General features: G+C 39.5%; 1 long non-coding RNA gene across 1 annotated transcript; it reads right to left on the bottom strand.

The window, feature by feature from the left end:
• Positions 1 to 19597: 19597 nt before the first annotated feature.
• LOC125911224 (uncharacterized) lies at positions 19598 to 22242 on the bottom strand. The gene is made up of 2 exons (XR_007454290.1): positions 22001 to 22242; positions 19598 to 19785 (listed from the first exon to the last, which is right to left on the bottom strand). It is a non-coding gene; the product is annotated as an uncharacterized LOC125911224 (long non-coding RNA).
• Positions 22243 to 23366: the final 1124 nt, after the last annotated feature.

The following is a 23366-nucleotide window of genomic DNA, read 5'->3' on the forward strand; positions in this document are numbered from 1 at the left end:
TGTGAATTCAGAAAGTCAAAATCTGCCTACTTAACATCATGTAGAATAAACACCTGAAAAAATAAATACAAATTTTATTTTTCACTTAGAAATATATATTCCCCTATGCAAGACCCCCTTCAGATAGCAAATCAGTGCTTTATTCTTCTTCTTGGAGCTAACTAATCACTAGACTTTGAGCATTTGGATATTTCTGTGCTATAATCTTTTCATCCATAAAACCATTATTTCTGCAATCTATTCTATATAATAAATAATAAAGGTTACAAATTGCTTTGAACTGTTCAAAGGAAACAATGTTTCCTAAATACACGATTATTATTATTATAGAATATCAGAACAAGGAGGGACAATCAAAGCCCTAATAGTGTTTCTGGACCATTTATCCAACATCTTCTATGCACTCTGGTATCTTGTGTGCATTATTTCTAAACATTCTGGGACAGGAAAAATTGTTATTTATATATAAATATTTACATATTTATATTCCTCTTTTTTTTCTTTTAAGGATCCTAGAATATGGGACAGGAGGGATGTGGGTAGGTAAGCCTGGAGGAGCTCAGATCAAATTAAATAAATTTGCATTAAAAACAGAGAGAATGAGAGCTATGATAAGGAACTGGAAAGATTTACAAACCATGCCCGGCAAGGAACAAGAGAAGAGAACTTGAGATACCCACTGAGAGATACGGTCCCCTAGACTGAGAACTTGTTAATACATGTTCCACTCCCCAAAGCCTAAGAGTGCCTGGCACCTGATAAATGTTCAATAAAGCATTTGTCACTCATTATGGTTACAAGTAATTCATAGCGGTACTAGATTTTGCAGGGTCGTCATGCTGTTCTGCTTTCCACAGCATTCTCAGTACTTAGCCCAGGACCTGACATCGAAGAGGTGCCAAGAAAATGCTTCATGAATGAGTTCTTGCATCAACAGTATCTAGCCCACAAGACCTTTCAATTCTTAACCATTTTTTCAGCCGATTTTTAAGGTGATAACTTTTTGATGGAATAGTCCAGAATGGTGGCTTGTCAGGTTTTTAATAATGTTACAACTCTGTTTAGATTGAAAGCATTTTTGTCTGCAATCTACCTGTTTCCACAACTTACATCTCAAGACAAACCTAGTGAATACACATGGGTGAGTATTACAGCCACAGTCCCTCATCAGCTTATCCAACAACTTTGGGCATTTGGAGATAGAAGGATTTAGCAATAGATTCTGAAGTCTTCACGATCCACTTATTTCAGAGTGCACCATTTTTGCACGAAGATTACATTTCTAGATCACGATGTGCGAGTTTTTGCTGGATGCCTCACAGATGCTAACACTGGACTCTTTCATTTGATTGCATGATTCGTTTCAAAGAAAAGATTTCTGATTTCAGCCTGTGGCTTAGAGCCCTAGATGTTATCTCAGCATGGGCATGTAGAACATAAGTGCCATTTCTAGCATCTTGTAACACAGCAGGGCATGAATAGCTTGCTGACAGATAAGCTTCCCTAGGAGCAAGACATGAAATGAAACCTTTCGGAGTTTAAACTTAAGAGCTAGTTTTGTTTACCCTTGAGGAGTTAATGAGATGCATCCTATCATATTGATTTGTCTGTTCACATAACACCGTGTCCCACTTCTAATAGAACTTGCCAAAGGTGTAATTTCACAATTATCTATACGATGCTGAGATGCATGTCTAGCTGGAGAACTAGACAAGACTATCAGCTGCCTGACTCTAAGCTGTCATTATTGGTTGTTGTTTAGTTCACCACTGTATCCCCATAGCCTAGTATAGGGCTTAAGTACTCAATAAATATTGTTGAATGGATAAAATGAAAAACTCTACACTTGTAAATAGACAGGGTCTGTTTCCTTAAAGAAGCATGAAAGCAGCAGTTCTTAACTTTGCTTCAAACATAGTTCGAAACCAACAGAATCGGGATCACTGAAAGCAGCGTCCTGGGCTCTGAATCGGAATCTCTAGGGGCTATGGCCTGGCAATTTGCTCTTTTAATACTTACTCCAGGAGGAATCTCAGGTGTACTAAAATTTGAAAACTCACTGGTACCTCGTTCTTTTATTTGATGGCATAGTGCACTTCATAGGGAAGATTTCCGTTTTAAATCCGTGATTTAGAGCCCAAATCTTATCTGGCGCCTATATATCGAAGGCAAATGCCACCAGAGGAAGACAAGGCTTCACTCAACATTGATTGCACTGTAGACTCACTTCCACCACATGTTACTGCTGTCTGTTTCACTTTAAGAAAGCATGAGTTCTAACAAAAAGCTGTGCTTGAGATTCTGGAATTCTCAGTCTTTGGGGACAGACATGCAATTCTTCCCATCATTCAAGAAGCACCTGGGACAAATTGTTCGGAGCCAAGTGTGTGTATGTTTGATGTGAAAAGCACACCTCTAATTAATCATCTTGTTCCCAGCTGGAACACTTTCCCCAGAATTGCTGCATGACTGAAGGCCCATTCTCACCTGTTTTCCAGGCACATAGGATTCATATAAATGGCCTACTAATTTTGTCTCTGAGCTTCTTTTCCTAATTCGGTTCATTTGTTTATTTTTGTCAGATTGTGAACTGGACACTTCACAATCAGGGAGCTGTATTGGGCAAAATGTTGACTCATTTTGTTAGGCATCTAGAGAGGGGAAAAGTGTTTCCTTTGTTGAATTTGAATTATGCAGGGTGGGGGTGTTTCCAAACAGAAAAATAACCATACCACTTCTAATTTGTGCTCCCGAAAATTCTGGTTAATAGCCAGACCAAGTCAAATAACATCTTGTTCCCACTTGCTAGCAGTGAGTTTCCAGCAGGATGGCTTCACAGAATAAATCTAATGCAGCCTTCTATTCTCATTTACCTGTTTTTCAAGAGCATGTCTGGTGTTTTTAAAAGGTTGTTTTCATCCATCATGTTCTCCCTTATTTAAAGACCAAAATAATTTTTGATTTTTCTTCTCAGATCTTAAACGAAGCAAATGATTACTATTGCATGGAGAACTCCTTATACTTTAATGGATTCTTTATCTTAGAGTAACATGTTGTGTTTTAGGTTTCAAAAGCGGTGGCAAAAAATGAACCTCAAAGTCAAATCCATCCAAATGTCTATTGTACTTAAGGTAGGTTTAGACATTGCCATTCATCTTGGCGCTAACAAAACAGTGTAAGTTTTTGTAAAATTTATAGTTCATTGTCTGTCAAGTCTATTTGAATTTTCTGAAAGTCTCCCTTGAGGTAACTATCCTGAAGACTCTAGCAAGAGTTTTCCTTGTAGGAGACACATCCTCCATGGACTGCCTCATTTTCCAGCCACATGAACACTTGGAATGAGAAATCTCCTTTTCCTGGAGGCATTGTGCATAGAATGGGTGCCGGCCATAGATAAAGTGTTCCCAAAAGTGTGAACAGAGCCTTAGTTATATTAAAAGGTCTCTGCTTCCCAATCAGGTGTCAAACCTGGCACGCGAAACTGTACTGGAATGAACACATTCTCCAGTATGACTAGGCTAAAGGAAACCAGCTGTTATAGCTAAATTACCAAGTACCAGATGGTATTGTTGAAAATCAAGGGGATGTCTGTAGGTGGGTAGTTAATCCAGTTTCGAGGGAATAAGATGATTGGGTCAAGTGGCCACCTCTTTTTTAATAGCACCAGGGGAAAAGTACAGTACTTAGAATTTGTGCCACTGATACGAAATAAGAAAAATCCACACAAACATCTAAATGATTTAGCACTTTTTTCTCATGACTTTAGATTTAAAGGTAAGGACGTGACCTTACAATTTTGAGATAACAGACCAAATTAGCACTTTTCAGCCACACACAAACCCAGTGTGAACCAACACGTTGCATGGTCTTGTCACCTGAAGCCAATACAAAGTGCAGACAATCCCTTTCCCTCCAAAAGACCTTTCCCAGTTTCCTGCTCAGGCCTTCATCCCTGGTGGCAACTTGCTACGTGAGAGGCTCTCCAAATACGAGCCCTCTACCAGTGGCATCAGTAGCTCCTGGGAACTTATAAGAAATATAAAATTTCAAGTCCCTCCCCAGATCTACTGAACCAGCATCTCTGGGGGAAGGCTTGGCAAACTGTGTTTAAAGGAGCCCACCAGATGATTCTGATGCCTACTAAAATTTAAGAACTACATAGTCAGGCCATATGTTGCTCTCACCTTAATTACAATTTGCTTCATTTACATTTAGGAATTTTTCATTGTAGAGGTAGCAAAGGGAGAGCTGGTCTACCACTTAGGTAACTAAGAGAGGGGCTCACAGTCCAACCACTTTGGGATTCTTAAGGGTTGCAATATGTAAACATTCTGCTGCATCTCCCTCCTCATTTTATTAATTCCTCCACAAGATTTTGATGCCACATAGATGCTTTCCTGAATTCATAGATTGCATTTCTATATTTCTACATTTTATAGAAATTTATATTTCTATATTTTATAACTTGCTATGGTAATTTCCACTTGTCCAATTCAGTAAGATTTTTGTCTATTTCTTTCCAATAGTGCCCAAGTAACAAGTTCTTAGAATGCCATTTCTATTATGATCTCAGATTTTTCCTCCCATGACCCAGCCATTCATTTTATTAGGTATTTATTTACAGCAATAGTTCTCAATTTGAGCATCATATTGGAATCACACAGAGGTGCTTTAAAGAAAAGTCCCAATTCCCAGAATGTACTCCAGACTAAATAAATCAAAATATCTAGGAGTGGGATTTGGGCATAAGTTGGGTTTTTTTGTTTTTTTTTTGTTTTTTTTTTGTTTTTTTTTTTAGAGCTCTTAATTGATTTCAGTGTGCAGTCAGGGTTCAGAACCATGATATTATAGAATATATATGCATCATATTTTAACATCTTTATTAAACTTGGAAATTCAATCCAGGATTTGCTTATACACACACCTGTTTATCAAGTACTCTTTAATCCATTCAACACTTTAAAAATCCATATACTCGTTCAGGCAAAGAAAATAAGCATTTTTTTTCTTGGAATTCAATATCTACAAAAGTTGACAATGCCTTAGCTCAATGATGATGCCGTCCTGAAAATACGGTTTTTTTTAAAGTAAAGTTGAGTACCAAAAGGGGGGAAATTAAAAACTCATTAATAAAAACAAAATTTTGGGTTCTTTCATATTTATAAATCATTTCTGATGCAGATTCGCTTCAAAGGACCATCTCAGAAAGCTGAGTGCTACAATGTGAATACATTCCTTCCAAATAGTGTAAAAGAAAATAGGGAGCAATAAGCTATGTGAGAATAGAATCTCAAACTTGAAGTAAAACACAACAGCTGCTTATCTGAGAGTTGACAGATATCTACTTTCCAGCACTTCTAGGCTTCAGTCACTTTTATGACGCATTTTTTACAAAATATAATGGAAAAGAGCTTTCATTCTTACTGATGCATTTACACTACATAAAATCATGGGTAATCATGCCCAGAGGAGCTCAAATATATAAAAGGTGGAAACTTCAAACTTAATCACACCATGCAGGGAAGAACAAGCAAACAGAAGCAAAGTCATATTTTCTCCAGAAGAACAAATCTAACTCCAGTGGATTTATGTTAAGAAACTGATACGTTCAAATGAAATGAAGGAACATGAGGCATTTTACACAAGTATGAAATTTATGCTTATTGAGCATACAGGAAACTCTCATAATGATACGGCCTGTTTTGAGTACAAAGAAGAAATATAAAGAATCCCAGAGTCACTTGTCTTAGCCCTTAATTTCACTGTCTAGTTCAGGGATCAGCAGGTGTTTTCAGTAAAGAAGCAGATAGTAAATATTTTCTGTTTTGCAGATCATACAGTCTCTGTCGATACTATGCAACTCTGCCATTTTATCGCAAAAGCAGTCACAGACAATATGAAAACAGATGAGTGTGGCTGTGTTCCAATAAAACATGTTTCAAAAAAACAGGAAGCTGGCCAGATGTGGCCTATAGGGAGTGATTTGCTGGCCACTCTCCACCCCCCACCCCGGTCTTGTGCATGTCTCTACATGCCCACCACATCTCATCGGCCTTGAATGTCCCTGCCTCTGCCCACACTTACATATTGGTGTGGCCTTGAGCTCTGTCAACAGCCGTGGAGCCTTCTCACACCTCACACTGACTTTGTCCAAGGTAATCTCATCCATTTCGCATTTTATGCTGAGGACTCTAAAATCATGATCACTAGCATAAACCAGCCTCAGGAGATCCAGGCTTTTATAACCTGAAGGCTTGCTCATAGAGCCCAATGCTTCCTCTCTATATCATTTAGATGTTCCATTGGCAACTCAACCTCAACGCTAAAACCACTGTCTTCCCCATAAAACCTGCTCCTTCTTAGGACTTTCTGTATGAAGATTAGTATTCCTATCTACTCGGTTACCCAAGCTGATGGCCTGAAAATTAGAGAAAACTCACATGGCCATGGCTAGGTAAAATATGGCAGGCACATACTATGAACTACTTTTTGAGGCTGTGCAGCGTCGAAGATGGTGGCGTAGGAGGACGCTGGGCTCACCGCGCTTCCTGCTGATCACTTAGATTCCACTTACACCTGCCTAAATCACCCAGAAATTCGCCAGAAGACTAGCAGAACAGAGTCTCCGGAGCCAAGAGCAGACGAGAGGCCTATGGAAGAGGGTAGGAAGGGCGGAGAAGCGGTGCGCGCTGCACAGACTGGTGGGAGGGAGCCGGGGCGGAGGGGCGGCCCGCCGGCCAAGCAGAGGCCCCGAGTCTGGCTGGCAAAAGCGGAGGGGCCAGACGGAGTGTGTTCTGACAGCAAGCGCGACTTGACATCTGGAAGGTTATAAGTTAACAGCTCTGCTCAGAGAGTGGGAAGGCTGGAGGACAACGGGAGGGAGAGTTGCTGAGCCCCCGACGACAGAGCGCAGCTTGGCGGGGAACAAAGGTACTCGCCGGCGCCATCTCCCTCGCCCATCCCCCAGCCAAAATCCCAAAGGGAACCAGTTCCTGCCAGGGAACTTGCTTGCACCACGCAAACACCCAACGCTGTGCTTCTGCGGAGCCACCCTCCGGCAGCGGGTCTGACTCCCTCCCGCTGCCACAGGGCTCCTCCTGAAGTGGATCACCTAAGGAGAAGCGAGCTAAGCCTGCCCCTCCTGCCCCTGTGCACCTTGCCTACCCACCCCAGCTAATACGCCAGATCCCCAGCACCACAAGCCTGGCAGTGTGCAAGTAGCCCAGACGGGCCACGCCACCCCACAGTGAATCCCGCCCCTAGGAGAGGGGAAGAGAAGGCACACACCAGTCTGACTGCGGCCCCAGCGGTGGGCTGGGGCAGACATCGGGTGGGACTGCGGCCCCGCCCACCAACTCCAGTTATACACCACAGCACACGGGAAGTGCCCTGCAGGTCCTCACCACTCCAGGGACTATCCAAAATGGCCAAATGGAAGAATTCCCCTCAGAAGAATCTCCAGGAAATAACAACAGCTGACGAACTGATCAAAAATGATTTAAACAATATAACAGAAAGTGAGTTTAGAATAATAGTCATAAAATTAATCGCTGGGTTTGAAAACAGTATAAAGGACAGCAGAGAATCTCTTGCTACAGAGATCAAGGGACTAAGGAACAGCCAGGAGGAGCTAAAAAATGCTATCAACAAGCTGCAAAATAAAATGGAGACAACTACAGCTTGGATTGAAGAGGCAGAGGAGAGAATAGATGAACTAGAAGATAAAATTATGGAAAAAGAAGAAGCTGAGGAAAAGAGAGATAAAAAAATCCAGGAGGATGAGGGGAAAATTAGAGAACTAAGTGATGCACTAAAGAGAAATAATCTACGCATAATTGGAATTCCAGAGGAGGAAGAGAGAGGGAAAGGTGCTGAAGGGGTACTTGAAGAAATAATAGCTGAGAACTTCCCGGATCTGGGGAAGGAAAAAGGCATTGAAATCCAAGAGGCACAGAGAACTCCCTTCAGACGTAACTTGAATCGATCTTCTGCACGACATATCATAGTGAAACTGGCAAAATACAAGGATAAAGAGAAAATTCTGAAAGCAGCTAGAGATAAACGTGCTCTAACATATAAAGGGAGACCTATAAGCCTCGTGACCGATCTCTCTACTGAAACTTGGCAGGCCAGAAAGGAATGGCAGGAGATCTTCAATGTGATGAACAGAAAAAAAATATGCAGCCCAGAATCCTTTATCCAGCAAGTCTGTCATTTAGAATAGAAGGAGAGATAAAGGTCTTCCCAAACAAACAAAAACTGAAGGAATTTGTCACCACTAAACCAGCCCTACAAGAGATCCTAAGGGGGATCCTGTGAGACAAAGTACCAGAGACATCGCTACAAGCACGAAACCTACGGACATCACAATGACTCTAAACCCATATCTTTCTATAATAACACTGAATGTAAATGGACTAAATGCGCCAACCAAAAGACACAGGGTATCAGAATGGATAAAAAAACAAGACCCATCTATTTGCTGTCTACAAGAGGCTGTGCAGCGTCAAAAGCCGTAAACTACAACTACATACAACAAAGTGGATAGGTCTCAAAACACAGTGCTAAAAGTGCCATCGAAAGTGACAAAGGTAGGGGCGCCTGGGTGGCTAAGTTGGTTAAGTGGCTGACTCTGATTTCTGCTCAGGTCATGATGTCATAGTTCGTGAGTTCGAGCCCCACATAGGGCTCTGCACTCACAGCATAGAACCTGTTTCAGATCCTCTGTCTCCCTCTCTCTTCCCCTTCCCCACCCTTAAAAATAAATAAATGTTAAAAAAGTTAAAAAAAAAAAAAAGAAAGTGCCAAAGGTAGAATGTGTTGCTGTGATTTAATATTATTTGTGGAATTTAAAACACTCAATAATACAAATAACACTGTATATTTTTCAAAGATATACAAAAATCCTGGTTTATAAATGATATGTACTAAAGTAGAGGTCTGCTGAGTAGAGACTGGGGGAGAAATATAATGATATCAATGAAAAAGAGAAGACGCTTGCCAGTCCAGTGACAACAGTAGGCCATCATGATTAACTCAACTCTCCACACTTGAAAGAAATCTTTTTAAAATAAAAAGTATAATACATGGCTGCAAGTAATATGTACTATTATGGACAAATAATATGTGCTAATATGGGTAAAATGAATGACTGCATTTGCCAACTGTTATGTTTGCTTGAGGTTACAAGCTTGAGGTTACATAATAATGGAAATTTTTACTATTTAGACTTTGACATGTTTCAGCTTATAGCGTAAACTTTTGTTCATCACATTAATAATTCAACTATCTTACCACGGATAGAATTTTCTAGAGTTTACTAGAAAAGCCTCATGTCAGCCTGCTTCAAGATGTGAATTTCTTTAAATCTACCACTGTAATGAGCTGTCCAGACATGGTGTGGCATATCAAAACACAGTAAGAAGGCATTATTCAACCAGACGTATACCATGACCTCACTGTATAGGGCTTATTTAGACATATCACATAAAAGTTTATAAGCAGAAACTCAAGAGGATTAAGTTGTCACTTTCAATTTGGGAAATTATTGCTCCATCAAAATATAGATGCATTACTTTTTTTTTCTACAGGAATAATTCAAAGTCAAAACATCACCAGTTGCTGCTAAAGGGAGCATAAGCCTACTGAAAGATGACTAACTGCTTCATCTCTACTATGTGCCTTGGTGAAATTTCCATATATTCTGTTGAACAGTGCAAACTCCTGAAAACTAGTTAGGTAGCACGACTTTCTATAAATTTTTTTAATGTTTATTTTTGAAAGAGACAGAGACAGAGAGTGTAAGTGGGGGAGGAACGGAGAGAGAGGGAGACACAGAGTCGGAACCAGGCTCCAGGCTCTGAGCTGTCAGCACAGAGACCAATGCGGGGCTTGAACCTATGAACTGTGAAATCATGACCTGAGCTAAAGCTGGATGCTTAACTGACTGAGCCACCCAGGTGCCCCACAAGGCTTTCTGATTAAAGATGAATATATTAGATGAAGAACAAGCCACAGCTTTTGTCAATACAAGCATGAAAACAGGAAAAGGACTTTATTTTATCTTATTTTCTATAGAGAGTATAGACCTTTTAACTGGTTACTAAACTTTTCACTGTTCTATTGGTTACGGTGGCATCATATAGAGGGATAGACCTAACTGTAGATTATTCCTCTGACTCTTCAAAATCACTTTAATTCCATCTCCCCCCACATGATAAGCATATGCAAACCCAACATCAGAAGCATTCTTGAAAAAAACTGTAATGTGCTCAAAGACCATTTCAAGGCTCTTGTGTGTTCCTGTCCTTTTCTCTTTATAACTTTCTTTCCCCCACCCACCTGCTACACAGGGTTCTCATTCTGTCATTCCTCATGTCTGCCAGTTTATTCCAGGCATGCCTCCCTCCTTTCATTCTCAAAACTTCTATGCTGTGTCTCAAGACAGAGTGTATGTCAAAATGCTTTACAAACAGCAGGGCACTTTACAAGGTCTTTTGTATTACCCACAGCATTCAATATTAAGTAGAGTAAAACAGATGCTATTTATTTTTTAAAAAATAATTTTTTTATTTAAAAAAATTAATTTGAGGAAGTAAGAAGAATAAACTATTGATAATGGACCGTGCGGTCTTTTATTTCTAGATAACTTGGCAGTGATTGACGACAAGCTGATGTGTTAACTGCCCTTGCTAACAATGTCTGGATTTTCATAGAAGGCAATATACTCTAGCCCTAGGGAATGTAAAGATATTCATATCTAATGGTAAAATTCCAGGCCCTGTGCAGGTATGAAAGAGACTTTGGGCTGGGAGGGCAGAGCTGAAGTGGAGATCATCTTGGAAACACCATCTAAGGCAGCCACATGCCACACGGTACTAGCTGCCACGAAGCACAGCCCAGGTTCTATAAATATTGACCTGGCATTCGAGAAAAAGTCCAAAAATAAATGGTGACTATATAAATTCTAATTTTGAGTGTGTTGACAAGTTTCTGTGACTCTATATCCTATTTTGAACAGTTAACACCTTGTCTTTAATTCCTGTCTTGTAAGGTTTTATGATATGGGGACTTTGCCATTAAAAATAATCTAGGTGAACATAGCTTAAATTCTGATTATTTTAAGCAATTTGTATATTTTACATCTGTAACTGAAATTTGTTCCTGATTTTTGGATTTTTTTAATTGTTATTATTTAATGATGAGCCTAAAATTATTCATGTTTTGAAATCTCATTGGAAATGGGAAGCTATGAACAATTGGCCTTAATCCAAACTTCTGGAACAATCACACACATTGACTCACTGGGTCTTGTTATATCCAGTCTGGATTTCAAACTATAAGTTCAAGCGAATTTCCTCAACCTAAAGTGCTATGTCACCATATTTGGGCAAGGATTGTTGTGGTTCTTCTGGAATGAAAAGTAAAGTGGAAGCATATTTTTTTTCTCGATACAAAGTTAAATCACCATGTTACGGATGGCACACATTAAATAAACAAGTTCATTTTAGGGTAATCATATGTTATAGTTAGTAACGGGACTTTCTGAAAATGGTGTTAAAATCAATATGTTTCTTCCTTTTGCTGCCACCTCTGATTGATGTTCTTGGTAAGGGTGATCCAGGATCTGCATGAGACTTTAGATGAAGATGGGTGTATCTTTGCTTATATCAAGTTAATGTTGGAAGCAATTCTATGTCTATGTTGGTTACCCTCTTAGTATCTGAGTCCCAACTCTCAAGGAAAATGTATAGGCTCAAAGTGAAGTTTGTTTTGCTGGGAGACAGAAGGAAGGACAGAAGCTGAGCATCATTATATATCTTCGACTTACGGATACACTCCCTTAGACCTTCTCTAGTATGATTCCAGTATACAAATTTTTTTTCAGTAATTTACTCAGCAAATATTTATTGAGTCCCTTCTGTGTGTCATGCACTGAACTGGGTGCTGGTAATATAGCAGGGAACAAAATAGATATCATCTCTATAATCTAGTATCAGAAACTAACATTAAACATGGAGCTTATAATCTAGCATCAGAAATTAACATTAAACAAAGAATTACATAACTATCTAGTTAGATTACAATAAGCATCATAAAGGTGGGGGGAATAAAGTACTATTAGATTGCATATTAGGGGAATATACTCTGGTTTGGGGAATCAGGAAAGAAATTACATTTCAGTTGGAGTTTGATGTTAGCCAAAGAGGAAAGAGAAGATTGTATCAGGTAGAGCACATTCCAAGGTCTGGTCAGAAATGAGCTTGGGCTTTCTGAGGACTGAAAGGAGGCTGTAGGGGGTGAAGAATAATGGGTGATGGTGAGCATGGGAAAAGTGAATGTTGGGGATGTAGGCAGGTGCTGGTTACTCAGGACTTCGCAGATCATGTTCAGAACGTAGCTCTTTATTCCAAGACCGTGTAGAAACAATTGAAGAATTTTAAGGAGGAGACCTGACCCAATCAGTATTTTAAGATCTGGCTGCTGTGTGTGACAATGAACCAGGAGAAGCCAAAGAGATACAGTGACTATGTTAATTCAATATCTCTACAAAGAAGATAAAGGTGGCTAGGACTAAGATGATAAAGAGGAGCGGGTGTGAAATATATTTAGGAGGTTCAATTCAATAGCTTAGTTGGGGAATGGAGATGAGGTAAATGAGCAGACAGTAGCAAAGATGACTCTGACTCCCAAGTTTATAAAATGAGCGAGAGCATGAAGAGCAAGTCTCTTTATTGAACTTTGACAGAAACTATAATGGCAGGAATGGCAAGAGTTCATTTTGATGTTGCACATTTGCATTTTCAAACACATCTTAAGCGGTGAGCAGATAGATGAGGTTCCTGGGATTCAGAAACATGGATTTGGAATTCACAAGAAGGTCTGGGCATGGGAGTCACTCCTATGAGCACTTGAGACTCGTGGGGAATGATTAGAGAGCTAATTTATCACCATCTTCCACTGTCCCTGTAAAATACTTCCAGTGAGGGTAGTTCTTCCCCATCAGTGGATGAAGACATGGACCAGACATCTTAAGATGCCTTTGTGCTTCTCTGGGCTTAAGAGATATTTGACCCTGACTCTTCCCTGGTCACTTCTGTGAGTTCCTTCAAAAGCCTTCATTAGTGGGAACTTTGCCCCCCCTGGGTTGTCAGTTCCTTCTTCCATAGCCCCTAAGGAGTCTAGGACACTACATCCATGTTGTGCTTTTGACCAGGATCTAAAACATGCCCATGCTATTCTTTCTTGAGAGTTGCCCACCTCTGATCCATGTGTATCTTAGATTAGGCCACAAAAATACCACAGACTGGGTGACATAAACAACAGAATTTTATTTCTCATAGTTCTGGAGGATGGACATCTGAGATGAGGGTGCCAGCACAGTCAGGTTCTGTGAGATCTCCTTGACTTACCAGCCACCTCCATGCTGTGTCCTCACTTGGAAGAGAGCAGAGAGAGAGAGAGAGATGAGATCGCTTCCTCTGCTTATAAGAGCATAATCTTTATCAGATAATCACCTCCTAAAGACCTTATCTCCTGATGCAGTCACATTAGGGGTTGGGGCTTCAATATATGAATTTGGTGGTGGGGACAGAGGTCTGTCCATAGCAATGGGAAACACTCACACAGCATTTCCCAGACAAACTAATAGCCATCTCTCTTTTACTCCTGCCAGTGGCACAGTCACCAAACCTCCACTAAACTTCCAAGTGGATTCAGACACCTGCTTATCATGTCTTCCAATTCACATGATAAATTCAATAAATGAGATATTATAAAATGATTTTCAGCCCCAGAAATAATTAATAACATGTGAATGAATGCATAAAAAGTATCATTTGTACTAATATATTAGTAAAGATTTAAGAAATTAAAATTACCTAGTGTGGACGAGGTTATGTAGAAAGAGGCATTCTTAGAGCTGTCAGGGGAACTATAAGTTGATATAACATTGTAGTCAGTAAGCAATTGGGGGAAATCCATGAAAATGTTGAATTGACATACCTTTGACCCAATTCTCAGAATTCAATGTTCAGCAATTCTTACACATGTTCCTAAAAATATATATTCAGATTTGGGCATATATATTTCACGTGTATATGGATGGACATTTGCTGTTACATAGCAAATATTTGTAATAGAAAAAAAAAGAAATTATTTATGGCAAAGAAATGGCAGGAAACAGAATCAACTCGGGTCATTCAAGTTCATAAAGTGAGCAACTTACAAAGTGCCAGGATGGACAGGGCGGTGGTATTCTGTAGCTGGTTCACACTGGCTCCCAAGAGCTGACTGTGCACAACTTTTCCCAATATTGCATTCAGTAATTTCAAGTAGGTATCTTGAAATCAGTCATTGTGGAAGTAATACACCCATAGAAATTGCCAAACACCAAACATTTCGCAGCCCACCACTGGTTAGGGGAACAGAAAGAGATGGTCAGGCAGCAGTTTAGCAACAGCAGGAAGCCATTGTCACCTCTAGGCAGAGGAAGATAATATGTTACCAGCCCTGGAGCAGAGGCACGGCAAAAGAGCCGTCCATAAGGAATGATCTTTATGGAAGAGCTCAGTCACTTCCAGAACCTGCAGTTCAGAGAGGAAGGGAGTGAAAAAAAAGACCATGATTTCTTTTCACACACCCAAATCCCATTGGCCAAGTACAATCAGCAGCAAAGGGTCAGCCTCCCGCAGATAGAGAGCTACAGTAAGAACAGAGAACCCTCTGTGAGGTAGGCAAACAGAAACTAACCAGTTCATTATTTAAAACTCTGTCATGAGGGACACCTGGGTGGCTCAGTCAGTCAAACGTCTGACTTTGACTCAGGGCATGATCTCACAGTTCGTGAGTTCAAGCCCCACATCAGGCTCCAAACCGACAGCTCAGAGCCTGGAGCCTGCTTCAGATTCTGCATCTTCCTCTCTCTCTGTTCCTCCCCTCCTTGTACTCTGTCTCTCTCTGTCTCTCTCAAAAATAAATAAACATTAAAAAAAATTATAAAAGAAAAATAAATAAAAATCTGCCATGAAGGGATGAGTCATGTATTTTGGGGCATGTGTTAAAATGAGAGACCATGAAGACACGAAAAAGAATGAGGCAGGCCTCTGTGTAATGATACAACACATCAATAATACCATTGTTAAATATGGTAAAAAGTAGGTTACAAAAATGTGTGCAATTTTATTCCATTTTTGTAAAAAAATATACAAATGTATATACTTTTCCTTTCACAAGCCAAACAAAACAGCTAGAAAAATATACCAAACTCTGGAAGTTATTACCTTTGAAAACTTCTAACTTTACAGATTTCAGATGTGTTTGGATTTATGGACATGTATTATCTTCCTAATACATTTTTAACAAAGCGTCTGTTACTGTGTCCAAAGAGTGTGTGTGACCTCAGGGTTGGCTATGCTCTTACGTGTATCTAAAATGCGTGATTTTTTCCTTCCGTGCACACCTGAAAATTCTGCATATTGGTCTACGGGACGTGGAGGCACCTGCACATCTCACTGCTATCTTAACGGCAGTGTGGATTTGGAGGGAATGATCATCAGCCACGAGGTGTGGGTCGACTCATATAGGGACATTCTGTGGGATGTAGGTGCAAATTTTCAGTGAAGAGACAGAGGTATTCCCAGGGCAAATTCTAAAAGCAAAGCCTCTTGAGGAACAATAGCCATTGGCTCTAAACTCTGAAGCACTACCATAGATTTCTTTGTATTAATTTTGTTCCCACTGACAGAAGTAGGAAATACAATGGTAACGAGTGACATCTCAGTTATCCACCCCTGGAATTTTCTGGCAACATGTTTAGAAAATTATGCCTTTTGAAAACCAATTCCCCCAAATACCACATTACTTTACCACCTAAAATAAATGAATCCTTTCTTCCTAATATTGAGTACACATAAATCATCCCAAATAGGGCTCTTTTTGTTATAAAGCTTGATTATTTTTTCTTTCCTCAGAAAAGAAGACCCATGTACTGTTTATTAGGTATATGAGGGAAAAAAATCAGGGTTTTCAAAGCCAACAATACTTGCAAACTTGAATATATTTAGATTTCTGGGATGGCTGAATTATAATCAACACGGAAAAGAAAACATCACTAAAACATTTTCTTGACCAAAATACACACTCCACCCTTCGGCCACTTCCTCATGCGAGCATGTGGACATGAAACTATGTGCCCTCTCTCGTCTGCTTGTTACTTACTCGTCAACTAGTCACCGTAGCTCATTGGAGGCACCCAGGTCGGATTTGCCCAAACACGTCAATTAGATGCATTGTTAACAGATGTTATGGACACCTATGATAATTGCATTATCCTCCTGTCATCTGGAAGCATCATGAAAATGAAATTGTTTCTTCAGAGATTTGTTGCCGAAATGCTACAGCATGAAAAGCAACTATGAAATACATCTCCTGGATAAGTCAGACAAAATGAAAATCAAAACTATCATCAACATTTAGAAGAGCAGGAGAGAAATGGAATAAGAACGGTACTTAAAAAGGCAATAAAATTCCCTCAATGTTATACTAGTTAACGACGACAATATAACACCTTAAATCTTGGAGCAAGCATGAGAGTGACTTCACCAGCTCAGCGGCTACTAAAAATCTCTTTTCTTACCTTAAAGTCAAATTGATTGTCAACGCAAACATTTAAAGTACACGTTTAAAATGTAATTGCTTTTTGGAGGGTAGGGAGAGGAGGATGTGGGTGGGAAAGGGTAGGCAGGAACAGGGCATATTTATAATGAGCATATATTTTTAAAACATATTTCATATCATCGGGAAATCTGTTAAGTTCTCAGACTGATGGTTTTGATGTTCTCAATGGATTCAAAAGATGTTACGATGTTCTGTACTTACACTCCCTGGTGAAATGGCATGTTATTTAGTCACTTCATTACTTTTTATACTTTAACCTAGGCACATGGCTTCATGAATCATTGTATTAAACCAGTTTTCTTAGTAAAACTGCTTGTCTGGGTCTCTCTTTATAAAACCACACTGAGGGGATTTACCAATGTCAACTAACCAAGAAAATAAACAACAGTCTTTTTCTTTAAAATGAGCAGTAGTGTTTACACAACCTGTGGGTACGCTAAGAGCAGTGTAGTGTAGGCAATCCCCGAGAAGCATAAAGAGTCATTCTGGACTAGATTAAGTGCCCCCACAAGACATTCTTCCAGCCAAGAAAGAGATAAGGGTCATCTCTTTGAGTGATAGGGAAGTTAGTTCAACAACATGATTTGCCAAGGAATAATTTCACTCTGAAAACTTTTTACACAAAATGTGACTCACAGATCTGGGAGTGAGGAAAAGGAAAATGTTCTGGGACGCTAAACAGACTTCACCTTTTGCATATTTCTGAGCTGAACTGGTAAGCATGATACATTTTCCTAGCTGGGTATTTGATTCCATGAAAGATACTTTTGTTTTAGGAGCATAAGAAATGAGAGAGCAAGGAAGGGAGAGAGGGGGGATAAAATGGATATCCTACCTCTAATAAATAGATAATTACTTTATCTACCTGCTTCATGTTTGACGTTTTACCTACATTCATCTGACCCCAAGCTAGCCTTGATAGTTATTATTTTCTTCAATTTACAAATGAGCAATCTGGTGTTCAGAGAGTTTAAACAACTTCCCCCATGACACTAGGGTTGCAAGCTCTACTCAGATTTTAGTACTTCAAAGCTGAGCTTCTCCTCTTACACCAATGGATTAGTTTGCTATGGTTGCCGTAACAAAATACCATAGAGTAGGTGGCTTAAACAACAGAAACTAACTTGATCACAATTAACTTTCTGGAAGCTCTGGAACCCTGAAAACCAAGATTACGGTGCTGGCAGCTTTGCTTTCTCCTGAGGCCTGTCTCATTGGTTTACAGATGGCTGTTATCTCACGGCATTCTTGTGGTCTTCCCTGTGAGCATATCCCTGATGTCTCTCTGAGGGTCCAAATTTCCTCTTCTTTTTTTTTTTTTTCCAGTGCAATACATATTTATTGATTTCTTCTGTGTACCACACTCAGTGCTCGGCATTAGCGATAGGAGGGGAATTGGGGATTCAAAACTGAATAGCACGTGGTTCCTTGTTCCCAAAAACTTAGAATATAATAGATAATTTTTCCAGTTTTATTGAGAAATAATTGACATGCATCCCTGTATAATTTTAAGGTGTACAGCATGGTGGTCTGATTTAAATATGTTGTGAGATGATTACAACAGGCTCAGCTAACATCCATATACAGACGTGTGTATATAATGAAAAGAAAAAAAGAGAAAAAATTATCCTTGTGATGAGAACTCACGGGACTCTCTCTCTTCACCCCTTTTCTGTGTTTCTATGTTTCTGTGGTGTACGTTACATCCTTAGTACTTCTTATAACCGGGGATATTTGTAACTTTTGACCACCTTCCACCAATTCCCCCTCCTCCTTCTCTCCACTTCTTTCTTTCTTTTTTAAGTTTATTTATTTATTTTGAGAAAGAGATCGGGAGAAGGGCAGAGAGAGAGGGAGAGACAGAATCCCAAGCAAGCTCCATGCTGTCAGCTCAGAGCCTGATGCAGGCCTCAATGCAGGGCTTGATCTCACAAACCATGAGATCACAACCTCAGCTGAAATCAAGAGTCGGACATTTAACCCACTGAGCCACCCAGGTACCCCTCCTTCTCTCCACTTCCGATAATCACAAGTCTGATCTCTTTTTCTAGGAGTTCGTTTGTTTTTGTTTATTTGTTTGTTTTTGATTCCACATAAGGTGAGATCATACAGTATTTGTCTTTCTCTCTCTGATTTATTTCATTTATCATTGATGCCTTCAAGGTCCATGTTGTTGCAAATGTAGGCTGTCCTCATTTTTTTTTATGTCTGAATAATGTTTCACTGTGTGTGTGTGTGTGTTGTATAGCACAACCTTTTTATCCATTCATCCATCAGTGGACATTTAGGTTGTTTCCGTATCTTGGCTGTTGTACATAATGCTGCTTTAAACATAGGGGTGCAGTGCACTGTTGATGGGATTGTAAACTGATGCAGCCACTATGAAAAACAGTATAGAGCATTCTATAGATATATAGATATTAGAAGTAGAACTCTAATATCCAACGATTCCACTTTGGGGAATATATACAAAGGAAGTGAAAATGCTAACGTGAAAAGATATCTGCACCCCCATAATCAGATTTCCTCATCTCATAAGGACACCAGTCAGATTAGATTAGTGCCCACCCATATGACATTAGTTACCTCTTTTAGGGCCCCGTCTCCAAACAGTCACATTCTATGATACAGGAGTTAGGACTTGAACCTATGAATGGGGCGGGGGGGGGGGGGGGCGGGCACAATTCACCCATTATAATCACTCCACAAGGTCAAAATACAGATCTTTTACAGATTCTTTTCAGTTCAGGTTTCTACCTGTTCCAAGGACTATAAGCTTCTTACTCTATACGTGCACATAATTCCAACATGCTTTCCACTACATACAAAAGTTTACCAATATGCTAATTGTAGAAAAGAGTGAATAAATGAGATGAACTACAGGCAGGAGGATAGAATATTTAGCAACAGACTATCTAACTGTGTTGAAGAGGAAGCGATTACACCCATCCTCACAATAGTTTATTATTTCAGCTTCCAGAAGGAATAGATGAAATACAGGGCCAATCCTTGCCATGTACTGCAGAAAACTCAATCTATGTCCTGGGGTTAGGTGGGGTGATGCTTTAGGGATGTTCATGGCTTCCAGACATACCACCTCCTCACATCCTGTGGGGGAAAATAACAGCTAATGAGTCAGCGACTAAGTTGGGAATCAGCCCAGAGCTTCTATAACAGTAGATTCAGCATGTAAAAATGAGAATAATCCCCCACAATCATTTCCACTAGGAACTAGTTGATTCTAAAGATATGATTCATTCAGGGTAAAACCAAATCCTCCACCTACACACTTTTTGAGCCATTAGGAAGAAAATTATGTACAAAAAATATATACTTTTAGGGCATTTCTCTCTTTTATACCTTTGGCAAATATAGAAAGAACATCAGAATTCAACTCAGGAGAGAGAAGGAGAGAAAGAAAGAGATACAGAGCTATATGTATAGCTACTATAGATGGATAGATAGATAGATATCACAGGACAAGGAGTAAAACAAGTAATGTTTTGTAATCAATGTAATCAGATTGTACAGGCACACAATTAATTAAAGAAACTGCCTTGAAATCCAGACCATTAACAGTACTTAACTTCAAAAAACATTTTTCCATTCTTTTTCCCCTTGTTTAGTGCAGACTTCATTTAAGATATCAATTACTAAACAGACTTCTAAAACCAAGGGGAATGTCAACAAATTATGTAGCTAACAAAAAAGGTCAGCATGATTTTACTTGTTTGTATTAGTCCTAATAGCACAACTTAATTGTTTTTACTAAAGTGGCTTATCATTAGAATATTTGTTAATACAATACAAATTAATTCAAAAGGATTTGATAAGATGTAGGGGGAAAAAGCTCATCTTGTAGCAATGTAGCTAGATAATCCAAATAGTCGATGTCACCCTCTACTTTCTACTCAAAAAAACCTTTCTTTTGTTAAATACATAATCTTATGCCAACAAAACATTGTTTTCAGCCCTGCAATGATCTAATGTCCAATGTAGGATTGTAGCCATTTACTTTTTATGGAGCTAGGAACACAATGAGAAGATTCATGCTTTGGGTCATTCACTCATGTTATTACATTACACTTTAGCCCTGGATCCTAGGGTCCCTCGTTCTCCTGTATATGTGTTTTTGATTCTTGTTTCAGGGAACAAGGCTGAAAAAGAATCCCAGAGGTGGTCTAATATCTCCAGCATTCTATCAGCTGATAGGCTGGAGTGAAAGCCCTCAAACAAGATACCCTAACCAGCTGGGTCATGAATTCTCTGTCTGCTACAAAAAGTTGGAGAGGAGAAGCTTCAGCCAAGTTGTCAGTATCAACAAGTAATGTAATTATCATGGCTGCCTGAATTATAAACTTCTAACTGTATTCCTAAGTTTAATTTTTCCCTGAATCAAATATTCGATCACATAGTTTCTCTAGGTCTCCTTGACCCTGGAAGATTTAAGGAATAGATTATATGGGGGAGGAAAAAGAAGTGGGGAGCATTAACCAAAATTTAAAAATACTTCCCTATCTTTTTTGGAACTAGAACAAAGCACACATCAGTATGTACATACAAAATAAAAAGCTGGTTCTGAAGTTTGTCATTTGCATCTTTAGGGTCCCCTTTATGTTTCTCCTTCCTCCTCTGACATTCTGTAGGTTCCCTTATGGTTTTATAACTTATAACAGCTCGTGACTTGTTTTATAACTCTTTCCCGCCATTTTTGGAGTTCAATGTTTGTCCCTCCTCACAGAGACACTTGTATAACCCTTGGGAGGGTGTGGTCAAGGCAAAGTGGCTATACTGGTTCCTGTTCAGGTCACCTTCTTCCAAGGTCACTCCAGTTCTGGGTCCCCTGTCAATGTCTTCTGTGTCACATGCTAATCTATGGAGAAAGGAACCACTTTCCTGCCAAACAGTGGACATGTTACAGGCATGAATTCTCAGTCTGTAACCAATTGTTCACAATTTAGACATAAACATAGAGTTTTCATCTGCTGTGTTTCTGTAAGTGCCCAACCCCCACCCCACCCATTTTCTACTTCACATATTCATGCTGAAGCTGAAGGTTTTACATTACTGTAATCCGGGAGAATGCCTTCTTTATCTTTTCTGCTGTGCTGGGTGGAGTTTTATAGACTCCTCAAATCCATGGTGGAGAGAATACAACTTCCCGGCTGAAATATTCCCTAAAATGGTCTCTCCTGCTGTTCTCTGGCAACCCTTGTGTTTGTTGTTTCTCAAGGGAGATTCTGTTTAATTGATTCTTACTCACAGTGTATTATACTCTCTTACTAAGATTTAGATTTAGCTAACCCACAAAAATAAAACCTACTTTACAGAGTCGGAGAGAATTCAATCAGCTCCTTTCCTTCACTGCTGTCTTTCTCCTCCGATCCCTCTGAGTTATGATGTCTGCAATATAAAGCCCATTTGAATTGTGTGTCCCTGGTCCCTCTTTTGTGCCACAAATCTTGACTTTCTCTTCATCTCCTCAGGCCTATTCAGCCAGCAAAAATGGCCATGCTATCTTCCCAAGGAACCCACTGAGCTAGGGCTCAGAATTCTGGAGTAGAGGGTGGGGGGAGGGGCATGATTGTCTGGGTAGAACACTTGAACAGAACAGGGAACTTGAATCTTGGAATTCAAATTATTGCAAGGTCCAGAATCTGTGTGAATATATATGAATGTGGGTGAGTATGATGATGACACAGGTACTTTATTAGTCTATATGTACAGGGAAAGCTTTTAATATTAATATTGATTACAAATAATGGATAAGTGGGAAGAAAAGTTTAAAATTTTGATTTTTTCTAGTTGTTACAAAGTGCCTCTCCTGCACTACAATTTCTAATTGTTTAATATTAATTGAGTGCTCTCTTTCCTAAAACCTACTTCTTCACAATTCCCACTGTGTCACTTTTCTTCAGCCTCTCCTACATGGTTTAATTCATGGGTTCCTCCCCTTCTCTCAACCAAAACATATGGGCATAATTAAAACTCCTTTCTGGTCCCTCTTTCTTCTTCATTAGAGGCTCAGTTAGAGTGAAAGTAAATTCTATTCTCATTAATTTAAATACCTTCTGTATACTGGAAATTCCCAAATTTATATCTCTAGTCTAGACTTTGATTCTCAGCTTCAGACTTGAACACCCAATTGCAGTTGGAGAACTCATACAAAATGGAATTCTCAATGCTTTCCCTAATCCCACTGCCACCCCCATCTACCTGACCTCACCCAGTAGTCCCCACCTTGGGAAATGGCACAGTCATTTTCCATCCAAAGTCAGAGTCTGAGGGTCATCTTGAGCAAATACTGATGGTCCTACCTACAAAACACATTTTTGTTCAACATTTCTGACCTGAATTACTGAAATATTTCCCTAATCTGTATCTTTATTTCTTCAATTGAAGTACCTCTCAAATATATTCTCCACACAGCTGTCAGATATCATTGTTAAACAGAGATTTTTCTCATGGTACTCTCATTAAAAACCTTCCAATGGCATTCTATTGTATTGGAGTAAAATCCAAACTTTCCCCCAGATTTTACAAAACTCCCCATGGCCCTGCCCCTCCTATGTATTTTACAGTTCCCTCCTCTTTACCTCACTCCAGTCACACCAGCCTCTGTCTTTTCTGGTTGTTTAAACTATTTTTTCCTTAATTCATCATGTGGTGATTCTTTCTCACCTTTTGAG

This window comes from Panthera uncia (assembly GCF_023721935.1).
Source record: "Panthera uncia isolate 11264 chromosome C1 unlocalized genomic scaffold, Puncia_PCG_1.0 HiC_scaffold_3, whole genome shotgun sequence".
Classification (NCBI taxonomy): Eukaryota; Metazoa; Chordata; class Mammalia; order Carnivora; family Felidae; genus Panthera; species Panthera uncia.